The sequence below is a fragment of the Tauraco erythrolophus genome, chromosome Z (assembly GCF_009769465.1).
Source record: "Tauraco erythrolophus isolate bTauEry1 chromosome Z, bTauEry1.pri, whole genome shotgun sequence".
In the NCBI taxonomy this organism is placed as follows: Eukaryota; Metazoa; Chordata; class Aves; order Musophagiformes; family Musophagidae; genus Tauraco; species Tauraco erythrolophus.
In genome coordinates, this window is record NC_141496.1 from 46,032,140 (window position 1) to 46,044,423 (window position 12,284).

Sequence of the window (12,284 nt, forward strand, 5' to 3'; positions counted from 1 at the left end):
ACTGCAACACCTTAGCTAAGATATTTTAATAGCATAGAAAGCTCAAGTTCTCTATGTAGCAGCATTGAGATGATGCGTGAGTAGGAGGAACAAAGAAACTGCATAACAAAATGAACAATGACATTGACCAGACCAGTAATTGGCATTTTGGTGTCTTCCCATCCACCATCTCCAGCTCATTTGCTTGTACAGCATTCATGTCCCTTTGCATTTGGTTATCACAAACATTCTCAAAGTTGCATTCACTTGGCATCAATGTTTGTTTGAACAACTCATGTCTCATCAGTGCCCTTCTGCAGATTCAAAAGCTCTAAATTACATCATTCCTCCATTCTGTGGCACCAGGGTTTACAGAGGATGGCATCTGTGCAGCTAAAAGTGCATTCCACCGCAAGGTCCTTGAACTCATGCCCACTAAACGCTGGCATCTGATCACTCATTCATGTCACCTTTTTTGACCATAATATTTTGTTTAGTAAGATTGTCAGAGAGAAATGAAAGTAATAGCCTCTATTAGTTTCTAATAATCTCGGACAAGTACACAGCTTTGTACTCCAAATTGGAAAAAAGTATCTGCCAGTTTCTGCATAGGCACTTTTCCTTGATTTGATCTGAACTTTTGGCATACACAACAAGCACTGGTAGCATCCTCAGTGTCACTGTCCATTTCAGGACAACATAGAACAATGCTGCCTTGCAGTCTTCCTGTAGCTGATTACATGTCTTTTTTCACTTTTTTTTTTTTTCCGGTAATGTCCATGAATCAGGCTGATGCTTTCTAAACAAAACTGCCGTCAGCACCTAGACAGGGCTCCTCATATAAGTAGAGGCTGGAGATAAACAGAACAACTTATCAAAACAATATTCACTATTTTCTGCTGCAATGTATCAGGCAAGGTTGCCTCTGGGGTCATGTTTCTAAGCGGGCTGCCTCTCCCAAGCGTGGTTGTTCACACATGCACATTTTCTAAGGTACCAGGATCTCAAGTGACAATTCAAGTAGAAAATGGTTCAATACCAGTTCTTCTCTTTCAGAGTCCCTCTCCATTTAGCAGACATCAATATTCTATTAACAATTTTAGAAGCACATTAAAAAAAGCTTTCATCCTTGCTCCTTGTGCAGCCAAAGACTTGTTGCTGCCTCTTCCTACTTCACTTATGAAAGCAATTAGCCTAACAGACACCTCTTCCAGGCTCTTCCTACAGGTAAGATTGCTGGGACAGTTTGGCATTCACAACTCTGCACTATCGGAACCAGCTTCCATATTCTCTGAAAGAGGTCTTCCCTGTTGGTGCCATGTGTCTCCTGGGGAGTTATCATCCCTTTCAACACTACAAGAGATTAGAGTTTTTTACCTGGTACTGGGTATTTTCAATGACAGTGTTACAAGTTATAGCTTTTCTCTTATTCGCCATATTGTTATACATCCTGATGATCTAGATTCTTTACAAAACCCATGGATTACTTTACCTACTACTAAATTTGACATCACTTTTATTGCTAGTATTTCAAACAACAAATTAATTTGCTGGATCACTTAAACATAGCCTTTGCTTCAGATTGAATCACAGACCTCATCTGCTCTAATATTGTCTGCTGCTCCCCTTTTACTTCCGTTTATGTTTGCTTATGTTGATACCATACTGGTTCCAGCAAAACCTTGCAAAAGTGATATAATACTTTTAAAGTTTCTTGTATCTTTTGTCAAATTGTTTTAAGCTCAACCTTCCCTTCCACACAGAAAGTGCAAAACTCTTCACTTTTCATGAGCTTTAGGCACGAAAAAGGGGTGAGCTTTAGATCTGCAAGCTCAAACAACACATGAGCTACCTACTGCCAAGGCTGTTTCTTCTCTAGGAAATATCAGTATCTGCAGTCAGAAAACCATCCCAAAAACATCCCAGGCAACATACAGTTTAGAAGGCAAGAGGATGATGAACTTCTGTTCTCATCTCACTTACCATCTCGTCTCTAGTATTAACCGTTTCTTCTAGTCCCAGGTTACAAGACCATGGATTATGTGATATATTGTAAAGCTCCTCTGTATTCCCTGCTCTTTGATTGGCAGCCAAAATAGAGACAGGAGATATTTTTCAGTGTTTCCTAATTTGTCTGTCATTGGCCTATTGTGAGAAACCGTCCTCATAACTAAAACTCTAACCTTGAATTCTCAAGAACTATTATCCTTGAATCAGCTTGACAGAAGTATTTAACAACTTAGATTTTTTTTTTTCCCAATAAGGAAGAAGTGAAAAAGCAATTGCCTTAGACTGGGACAGTAGTTTTGTTGAGAAGCAAGGACACTAAGCACTGATATAAAGAATCTACTGGTTTATTGCTGACATGTGTTTTCTGAATTTCTAGATCATTAGCAGTAATAGTGTTGACATATCAGGTATATGACTGACCAGGATAATTGCAGGTAGTGTTTTGCACAGGAAGTACCATTCTCCTTGCATTGTACACACACAGCAATGCCTTTTAAAATAAGCTAAATGCTACAAATTACAGCACTGTCAGGACAGGGAGCATCAGTATTCTGTGCCAACCCAGGTTTAAGGTCCTGAAGAGCAACTCACATTAATTTATTTTTTTTTAACTCTAGTCTTTTTTGCATCCAAAGGCAGCAACATCTGAAGCAGTCAAGGAAGCACAGGAGGATAAAACCTGACCTGCTGACATGGTCTTCTACACCATCCTGTACAAATCAGACAGACCACTGCAGGCAAGCAAACTGCAGTTTCACTACCTGCTCCCTGCCAGTCCAGCCAGTTGAATTCACTAGCCTTATGCAAGCCCACTTTACAAAAAGAATCAGTTTAGGTAACTGACAGTTACAAGAGCACTTTCATTAAATTAATTGAATTTTCAAGGAACTGCATGCATAGGATTTAAATATATTTTAGTCTGCTGATACCCTTTGAAAGATAGCAGTTTCTTAAAAGTGTCCCAAATAAAACTCTCCTACCAAAAACCATCATCAGCAAAACCAACACAGCAGGCCAGGTATAAAGCTACTTATTTAAACACCTGCAATAGTAACCCCCAAAACAGTGGTTCCTGCCACATAACAGACAGAGCCTTTTGTAGCCCTGAATCACAGTGTGTGGCTCGAGACAAGAAATAAAGATCAGTCTCTTGCCACAGCCTTGACAAGTCAGCTCGTTATGAGCACTGCTAAGGGACCATTTTTCCATTTGTCTTTTCACACGCACAATAGTTGGTCACAGCAGTATCTGTGTCCCTAATCTGATTAGCTCAATGGTGGCTAAAAGTCTCCACTCCTACAGCAGTCAATTTACAGTAAGTATTGAGCTGCAGTAAAGCAACGCTTAACAAAGCGAAGATGGCTATAGACATTTGGAGGCACAGAGGAGAAAAGGAAATGAAACGGCAGAAGCTGTAGGCTCTGCACTTCCAGAGCACATCTTTTACTCACTTTGTCTGGCCTCCTCCCTGCATGGAACACCTTAGTCAGCTCTGCTGCCTAGCTTGTTTGTGTGCATGGAGGATTCAACACCCCAGACCGCGTAAACTGCTCTCACACAAGGCACAATCCTGTTCTTTTTAGTCAAAAGTGGGGGATTCTTTGTGTTATTTGGGGGGTTTTTGTTTGGTTTTGTTGTTGTTGTTTGTGTCTGTTTGTGTTTTTTTGTGTGTGTGCTTTTTTGTGTGTGTGTCTGAGTCTATGCTCATTAGTGTAAGGAATAGAAAAATTCAGTACAACTCATGCACCAGTCTGATGGCAAAAACAACATCTTGCACATCCCTTTGATAAATACTCCATTGGCTAATTTCTAATTTACTACTAAAGCACAGATTTATTACTGTTCAAAGCAAACTTTTTTAAAGGCCAGGTGGAAGACAGTACAGGCTAGATATATAGGCAATGCTCCCAGACAAGAAAAATTTACTGAATTAAGCACAACAGTGGGTGTGTTTAGGGTGTGTTTTTTGTTGTTGTTGTTGGTTGGTTTGATTTGATTTTGTTTGTTTTGTTTGTGGTTTGAGTTTTTGGTTTTTTAATACTCTGAACTTCAGAAAGTGGCTTAGAACCACTGGATTAAAACAGACAGGTAAACCCCACAGAAATACATATATCTAAATTTTTGTATTTTGAATTGAATGAAGTAAATTTAGGTGCTAATGTGAGGGCTACTTTGTAGCATGTTGCTGTTTTGCATATTAGCATATAAAGATCACATGCTTGGACAGGAAATCACATATTAAAATTTTTAAACCATACAGGAGAGTTTACTTTTAATCAGGAAACAACACTTATCTGATACTGTTTATGATCCTGTGTGCCTCTGAGTACTGTGGGACAGTACTTACCAGGTTAAGTGTAATGTGACAATGGAATTAAAGAGCATGTAAAGGATCTAGTAAAGCTAGAAGGATGCATTTCCCCACCACCATTACCTGGATTTTGCAGCCTTAAATGCCTTTTTCATATATGTGCTACAACCTACATGCTTTACACAGAAAGGAAACATAATTGATTGTAGCAAGCACTACATGCTGAACCTGGCAATAGAACAGTTGCAGTTCCAGACAGAGACTGGATTACTTGGACATGGAAATTTCTGGAAACCCCCAGTCCCTGAGGGCTTCCTGATTGCTGCTGCAAGACTCCAGGTATTTGCAGCACAGGACCTCCGAGCATGCACTGATGGTGGCACAAGCTCAGCCTCAGCACTCCAATGCTGCAATGCTTTGAGATGTCAAACTTTGGAGGACAAATGAAAGCAAAAGTCACCATTTCTCACCTCTGAAGTGTTCAAAATCCAGTGAAACTGAAATCTGGGATAGAGACACCATAGGAAAACACTTTTCTATCCCACAGCTCTTGTTCCTGTAAACCATGAGATTTCACAAAAGTGTTCATAAAGCATTCAATACCTATATTTCTGTTAAGATTTCTTTTGCTTTTATAATGCAGTATGCCAGGAAAAAAATAGAGAGATCACTACCAGTTGCCCCCATGTTTATTTCTGTCTCAGTATATTCACCACTGGAAGGCTGCAACCTACATAACATTACTCGATAAAAGTAAATCTTCACACTGAGAAAGTGCGAAGATTGCAAATTGAAGTACTGGAATGACAACCTCATATTTATTCTGTAATTATACACAGTTGCCTCCAATGCCCTATTTTGATGTTGTTGCTGTTAACAATATGGCTCAATCTGCCTTTCCCTCACAAGAACGTAAGGGGTGCTGGGCTGATAGCAACCTTGGAAATTATATTCCAGTTTCCAAATGCAAATTGGCTAAACTGATAAGACCTTTTCGCAGTTGGAGGAGCTGTGAAAATTTTGTGAACCTATATTCAAGCTAAGAATATTAACTTGACTTGAGAAATCGCATATCCTTATGCCTTACAACCACCTTTTTTCTGCCCTCTGCCTCGTATGCCTGTCAAGGGCATAAGAAGCAGATGTCTTCATCCATGGCTATACTGTAATTTGAGAGCCAACCAAGCCATAGAGAGTGAAATAACTAGAAGCTGGGCAAGGGGTGTCCGCACTGTTTCTGCAGAGGTGTGAAGGGGTGGGATTATTCCCTCCAAGCTCAGGACAGAAGGCGCTGGAGAACTGAGAAGCATTCATGGAGAAAGCAGCTCCTGGGGAAGAGAGAAACAAATGGGCTTACTGTCCTAGCGAAAATGACCTTCATTCGGCTACAGAATCAGCCGAGATAAAAGAAATCCAGCTAACTGAAACACACACAAATGTGTTATGATTCAGTAACAGTCCACAAAGAGGACACAACGCTCCTAAAGCCTTCTGATCACACCCTAAAGGTCCTGCAGATGGGTGAGGAAATCAGCCATGGAAAGTCAGTTTCATCCAGGTCTCACCTCCAGTCACCTCTTCTGCCTACTTGAAATCAGAGGAATTTTGTATGAAGCCATTATAAACCTGTTATTTCAACTTGCATGTGTGTCCCTGAACATCAAAATGTCCTCAAGGCTGATGCAGTAAGAAATGTGATATTTAAGCTAGTAGAGCATTTTGAAAGTTCAGGATTGACCCAGAGGGCTTAATGGAGCCAAGTAGGAGACGGTTAACAGACAGACATCTGCCAAAGAGGCTAAAATCTAGTCACAATTGACTCTTATTCTCAGCCCAAGGAACATTTAAAGTATAGATATGCAATTCAGTTATCAACTGGAGAGCACCCCATAGGGTTGTTACCAGACTTACTCAGAATTAAAATGCTAGGCAATTTGCAATCACAGACATGGCCTGTTTCTGACATCTAAGGGCACAGCATAATTTTTCCAAAGTTTGGAAATAAAAAAATCCAGTATAGTTTTCTGGTAACAGAATGTTATTATCTGAATTTGTCATGGATGCGTGAATTAAATTTCTGCTCTTAAACACACAACTTTACATGTAACGCAATCTCAAATGTAATATGCAACCCTTAAAGAAACTCTGCAGAAATTCTAGGAGACATCAGCCCTTCTTAAGAGTGCACTCCCATGCAGTGCTCCTCTTCCTCTTTGCTCACAGGTTTTCCCGTAAGGAAATTCTTAGCACCAGTTAGCTCCTGAAATTACTGAGACTACACAGCTGCTGAGCAACCTTGATCTTCACACCCTTCCAATTTTTTATTCTTTTTACACATCAGCAACAGGAAGACAAAAGTATTTTTTTGCAGTTAACAATTGGCAGTGTCTAAAGCACACGAAAGCAAAAAGGTTTAACTCTAGTCCCTAGGTTGCTATCAAATGCATACTTTGATTAAATATAATGAATGGAAGATATATAACACTCAAATGTTAATAAAATGCTGCTTCTCCCACAGTCATCGTCATCTAATAAAGGTCGTTTGATCTGTTTACAAAACAAATCATATTATTTTACACTCAGGGGTAGCATTTTAGTTGTAGGAGGCAATTTCATTCTAATTTAATGGCAAAGAGGCATGTCTAACTTAAATACTCATTATACCCACTGTCTGGCTTCAAGGAAATTGCATATTGTGAAGGGAGGTAGACATGCCTGTACTTGTTAAACCGTTAAAATTAATGTGTTTAAACTTTATTTAGTGTACACAATTTTATCTATTATCCCAAACCCCTTAACTATAGCTAGATTTTAACAAATATTTTTAATATTCGTTGCAGAGGAAGTAGAACATGTAGCATTCCTGATCAAAAACACAAATTCAGCCATCCCTATAAAAGTAACTCCAACTCCCATTTACCATTAAAGAATCCTACAGCAACTCATAGTGTTTCTACCTTTAAATCCACCTATTGTGCTCCATTATTATATAATTATCTGTTCAAGACTACATTTAATAATAAAGTTCTTTGTAACTCTATAACTGGCATTTCATTCTTAGTTGCTTGTTTTAAAGCAGTAGTTACAGAGACGCATGGAAATAATGGCCTGCTTATACTAAATGCTACGTATACTACAAGAGATATATGAACCTGAAGAATGTATAGACCAAATCACAGGCTTCTCTAAGGAGAGAGTCAAGGCACTGTATAGAAATGATGATAGACAGTGTGAGATCAGAGAATAGCAAGACCTTGTATTTGTGAACACACTTTTCTGTCTATCTGTTCCTAGTAAACTCAGATGAGTAGCATCTTTCATCATTGTACTATTATGTACTCAGCAGAACATCCAAAAGCAGTCTGCAGTCTTCCCAGTTCCTTTGGAAAGTAGTCTGATGTATAAAAATGCCAAAAGCTACGTAACACCAGAGTCAGTCAAAGCCAGTCAAACTGTCATCAATAAAGCTCTCAAATTCCTTAGCCAAATACCACGATCTCAAACTAAGAAATGCCCCATGAAGAATACACTATCTTTGTCTACAAGGCAGGTGTTTTAAACACATCAAAATAATAGTGGATTGAGTTAGTTAAGCATGTATTCAGGCTCCTTCATGTTTGCCATTGTCCTGGTTTTAGCTGGGACAGAGTTAGCTCTTCTTTTTAGCAGCTAGAAGAGCTCCGTGTTTTGGTTTTACTCAGAGGCTCGCTCTGAGAAGAATGCTGATAGCAAGTTGATGTTTGTGGTTGGACGTGAAACTCCAAGGACTTTTCAGTGTGCCGGAGTGCAGAAGCACGGCGGGATAAGGGGAGAGCATAGCCGGGACAAGGGGGCCACGATTCCCCTTGTGATTTGTGGTGGAACTGAAGATTGAGGGCCAAACTGGCCAATTAGTATTCCATATCATGCAGCATCATGCCCAGTATAAAGGTGAGGGTCAGCCGGACAGAAGGGCTTTTGCGCTTTGGCTCTTTCGCCACTTCTCTTTTGCGCTTCTGCGCTTTTGCTCTATTGCCTTGTTTTCCCTCTCTCTCTCAGCACTCCCACTCTCGGAGTACTATCTCTCTCTCTCTCCCCCCTCTCTCTTTCGGGGCCTCACGTTTGTCTGGGATTGCAGCTTCGGGACGAGACAGGCTGCGGATAAGAGGGGGTGGTGAGCATCTACACTGTGTATTACTTATCTGTATTAAATTGTTCTTATCTCAACCCACGGGTATCCCATTTATCCTTTAATTCTCTCCCTCATCCCTGGGGCTGGGGAAGGGTGAGTCAATGACTAGGGGGGGGACAGTTTGATTGCCAGAGCAGCCTAACCCACAACAGCCATGATTACCTTAACTCGATATACAGAAGTCAGTATTTCTGATTAGGTTTTAAAATCAGCTTATCAGATAAAGTTTTATAGCACTAGCAGATATAGAGCAAAACATTTGCCACTGTCTACCTTTTATTGCTTGTTTTGGAGGCTACAAAGAGAGCAGAGGTTAACACTGAGATATACTATTTTTAGAGACGCAGTTCTCTCCTTTGACTTAGTTTGTGTCACTATATAGTCAAGGTAGGCTCTTAATTGGGTACTTAAATTTGGCCTCTGTAGACCAGCTATCATTTCTGCATGTTAAAAGTATGATTTTCTTTGTCTCCTTGTAGGTTCTCCTTCATGTCTATAATGCAGGAACGGGTAACGCAACCTGGCCAGCTGCAGGCAGCCCCAGGTCCAGTTACCACAGATTTACCTTTAACTATTCCCAAGTCTGAAAAGCTGTCATTAGGAACACGGTTTCTTCAATTTTCTTCCACACAAACTGTGAAAATTCCTTCCTTAAAGGTATCTTAAGCGAGGAAAAAAACACATGCAATCACAAGCAAGTGACAGCTCTCTCTGCATGTGTGTACACTGATTTAAAAGAAAATATATTTTACTGCCTCTACAGGCCTAAAAATAGTGACTTTGGTCATGGTGAAGTTGAGATTTTTACCTTGCTTGACAGAGGACATAATAGGCCAAAGATAACAGACTTCAACATAATGACATTATTAAGAGCATGCCTATGCAGTACAATAAAATTGTGTAGAGCTACGAGTACCATACTCTAACACAGGCTTCTATTCCTAGTTAATCACCTCTGTTAAGAAGCTGGCAATTAGCATGGCTGTAATGTAGGGCCAATGCAGCGCATTGTTTCCATGAATAGTGCTCAGTCTACGTGAAGGTATAAGGTGGGATGTATGCTATTTGATATCAGCTTTACGGACCTGGTTTACCCAGTAGCTTTTTTCCTTCTCATATAGTCAAATGTAATACACGAATTTAGATATAAAGTCAAATGCAGAGTGGAACAGGCCTATCTTGCATTGGAAAATTTTCACAGTCCTCTCTAACCTTGAAATTATCTTGTATGCTCTTATAGTACAGCTTGAAGGTTTGTTATTTACTTCAGAATGGCATACATACATCAATTTTGTTTGAAGGAAGACTCACATTCTACTTTTTAACAGCAAAATTTGCTCTGGCATGTTATTAGGTCCTCTTTCAAGCCCTCTCACTAGTGAATAAAAAACATCTCGATGTTATTTAGTAAACATTACAATGCTATTAAATAAATGCACTTTTTAAACCTAGAAATTAACCTCAGGAACTGACAGAGCTCCAACAAGTTGTCTGGGGAAAAAAAAAAAAAGAAAGTCAACAAGATGCAGCTTCCTTTTTTGTGGGGTTGGCAGAATGAATTCTCATTTAAAAAGAGAATTTTATCTTTCCAGTTAAGATAGCTTCTATTAGTCTTCTGTCAGAGTCTTTTCTCCTTCCAACTTAATTTAGATCACTGAATGTTCTAAATGTTAGATAACTAGATGTTAAATTTTTATTCGCTTTTTTTCTTTTTTTTTTTTTTTTTCCGGTAGGGAACTAGAAGACTATCTTGAGGGACTCAACTAATTTGTTCTTATTCTTCTAATCATTGTCTTGCCTTTTCTAGGATAAGTTCATAAAATCATGTAAAGTTTACAACCATTTAGCAAGAAGAAAACGATTTCTTGCTGGCTTGATGAAGTGGGACCAGAGTACTTCATCACAACCTCTAGAGAGATCAAAAGCAAAAGCTCGATGCTGCAGATCGAATACAAGGTATGCTTTTCATATTCCTCCTGATTTGTGCATTCTCACTGCACTTATCACTCAACTTCAAGAATACATAAATAAAAACGTCTTCAGACTTCCCAGGCATGGGAGGGGGGACCACACAGCAGTTAACCCGACCTGCCACCTCCTGGCTGTGCAGCCCTCTCCAGATACTTTTGGCCTCAAAGTCCCTCCTCACATGCAGCTGGGAGATCACTCACCCAAGAGGTTGGCAACAACTGCAACACGCTAATACAATTCCTGATATTACTCATGGAGCATTTGTCGAAAGTGGCACTGATTCCGTCCCAGCAAGTGTTCAAAAAAAATAACGGTAGAAAGGCATCCAAACAGAGTCAGGTGCTCTCTCACTACTCAGGAAGAAGAAAAATTGCTTTCAGTTTTCCCGGTGGTTCAAATGGCACACTAAGTCCATGAGAAAGCAGTACTTGAACTGCTACTCCTGTCTCCTTTCAAAGCACTTCATCTGGGAGGAAAGGTGGTCTTAGGAGAGCCAGGACCACATTCCTACTAAGCAGAGAGTCCAGGCTGCAGCCAGCTGAGGTTCGCTCACGTTGGAAAGCACATGAAAGTGTGCAATCCTACTGACTTTCCTGCATCTTCATAAAAGAATGGAAAATAGCATTAGTCTCTCACGTTAAACCTTCATTGGTGCTTATTCATTTTTTCTCTGCCACACATCTTTTATGAAAACACAAGCAATTTGAATGAGATTAAGCACTACTTTCTAAAGAAGGTCCTGTGCTCATAAAAAACTGCTTCTGAAGAAAATTTGGATTACATCAGGTCTGGGGCTTAATTTTGTCGTTCACAGCACATTTGAAATTTCCTGAGTTTTATGTATTCAATACAGTCTAAGAATTTATTCTCAGGTTGTTTATGTGGAAGCCCATAAAGGGCCACAATGACTACTATATTAGGAAATTGCTATTCTTTTATATTTAGTAAAATTAATGTGAGTAGAACCACCATTGTCTTGTGTGCTGCACAGGAATTCTACCAGCACACAGAAAGATCAAGAGGGAACTCTTCTATTCTAATTTTAAATTTAAATCACATTCTACAGGTGAAATAAAGTAACAGTAGATCCCTTAGTTATTTTTAAAAGTAAGTTTTGAAGTTCATCTGGACATAATAATACATGCTCTATAATACAGAACTACCAGAAAATGCCCTACTTACGATGTATAATTGAAAGTATAGAATCATAGAATCATCGAATGGTTAGAGTTGGAAGGGACCTTAAAGATCATCTAGTTCCAACCCCCCTGCCATGGGCAGGGAAACCCTCCACTACACCAGGCTGCCCAAAGCCTCGTTCAACCTGGCCTTGAACACTGCCAGGGATGGGGCATCCACAACTTCTCCGGGCAACCTGTTCCACTGCCTCACCACCCTCAATGTAAAGAATTTCTTCCTTATATCTAATTTAAATCTCCCCTCCTTCAGTTTAAATCCATTGCCCCTTGTCCTATCACTACACATCCTTGTAAAAAGTCCCTCTCCAGCTTTCCTGTAGGCCCCTTTAGGTACCGGAAGGCTGCTATAAGATCACCCCGAAGCCTTCTCTCCTCCAGGCTGAACAGCCCGAACTCTCTCAGCCTGTCTTCATAGCAGAGGTGCTCCAGCCCGAGGATCATCTTCGTGGCCCTCCTCTGGACTCGTTCCAGTAGCTCCATGTCCTTCTTATGTTGGGTACTCCAGAGGTGAACACAGTATTCTAGGTGGGGTCTCACGAGAGCTGAGTAGAGGGGCAGAATCACTTTCCTTGTCCTGCTGGCCACACTTCTTTTGATACAGCCCAGGATACGGTTGGCTTTCTGGGCTGCCAGTGCACATTGC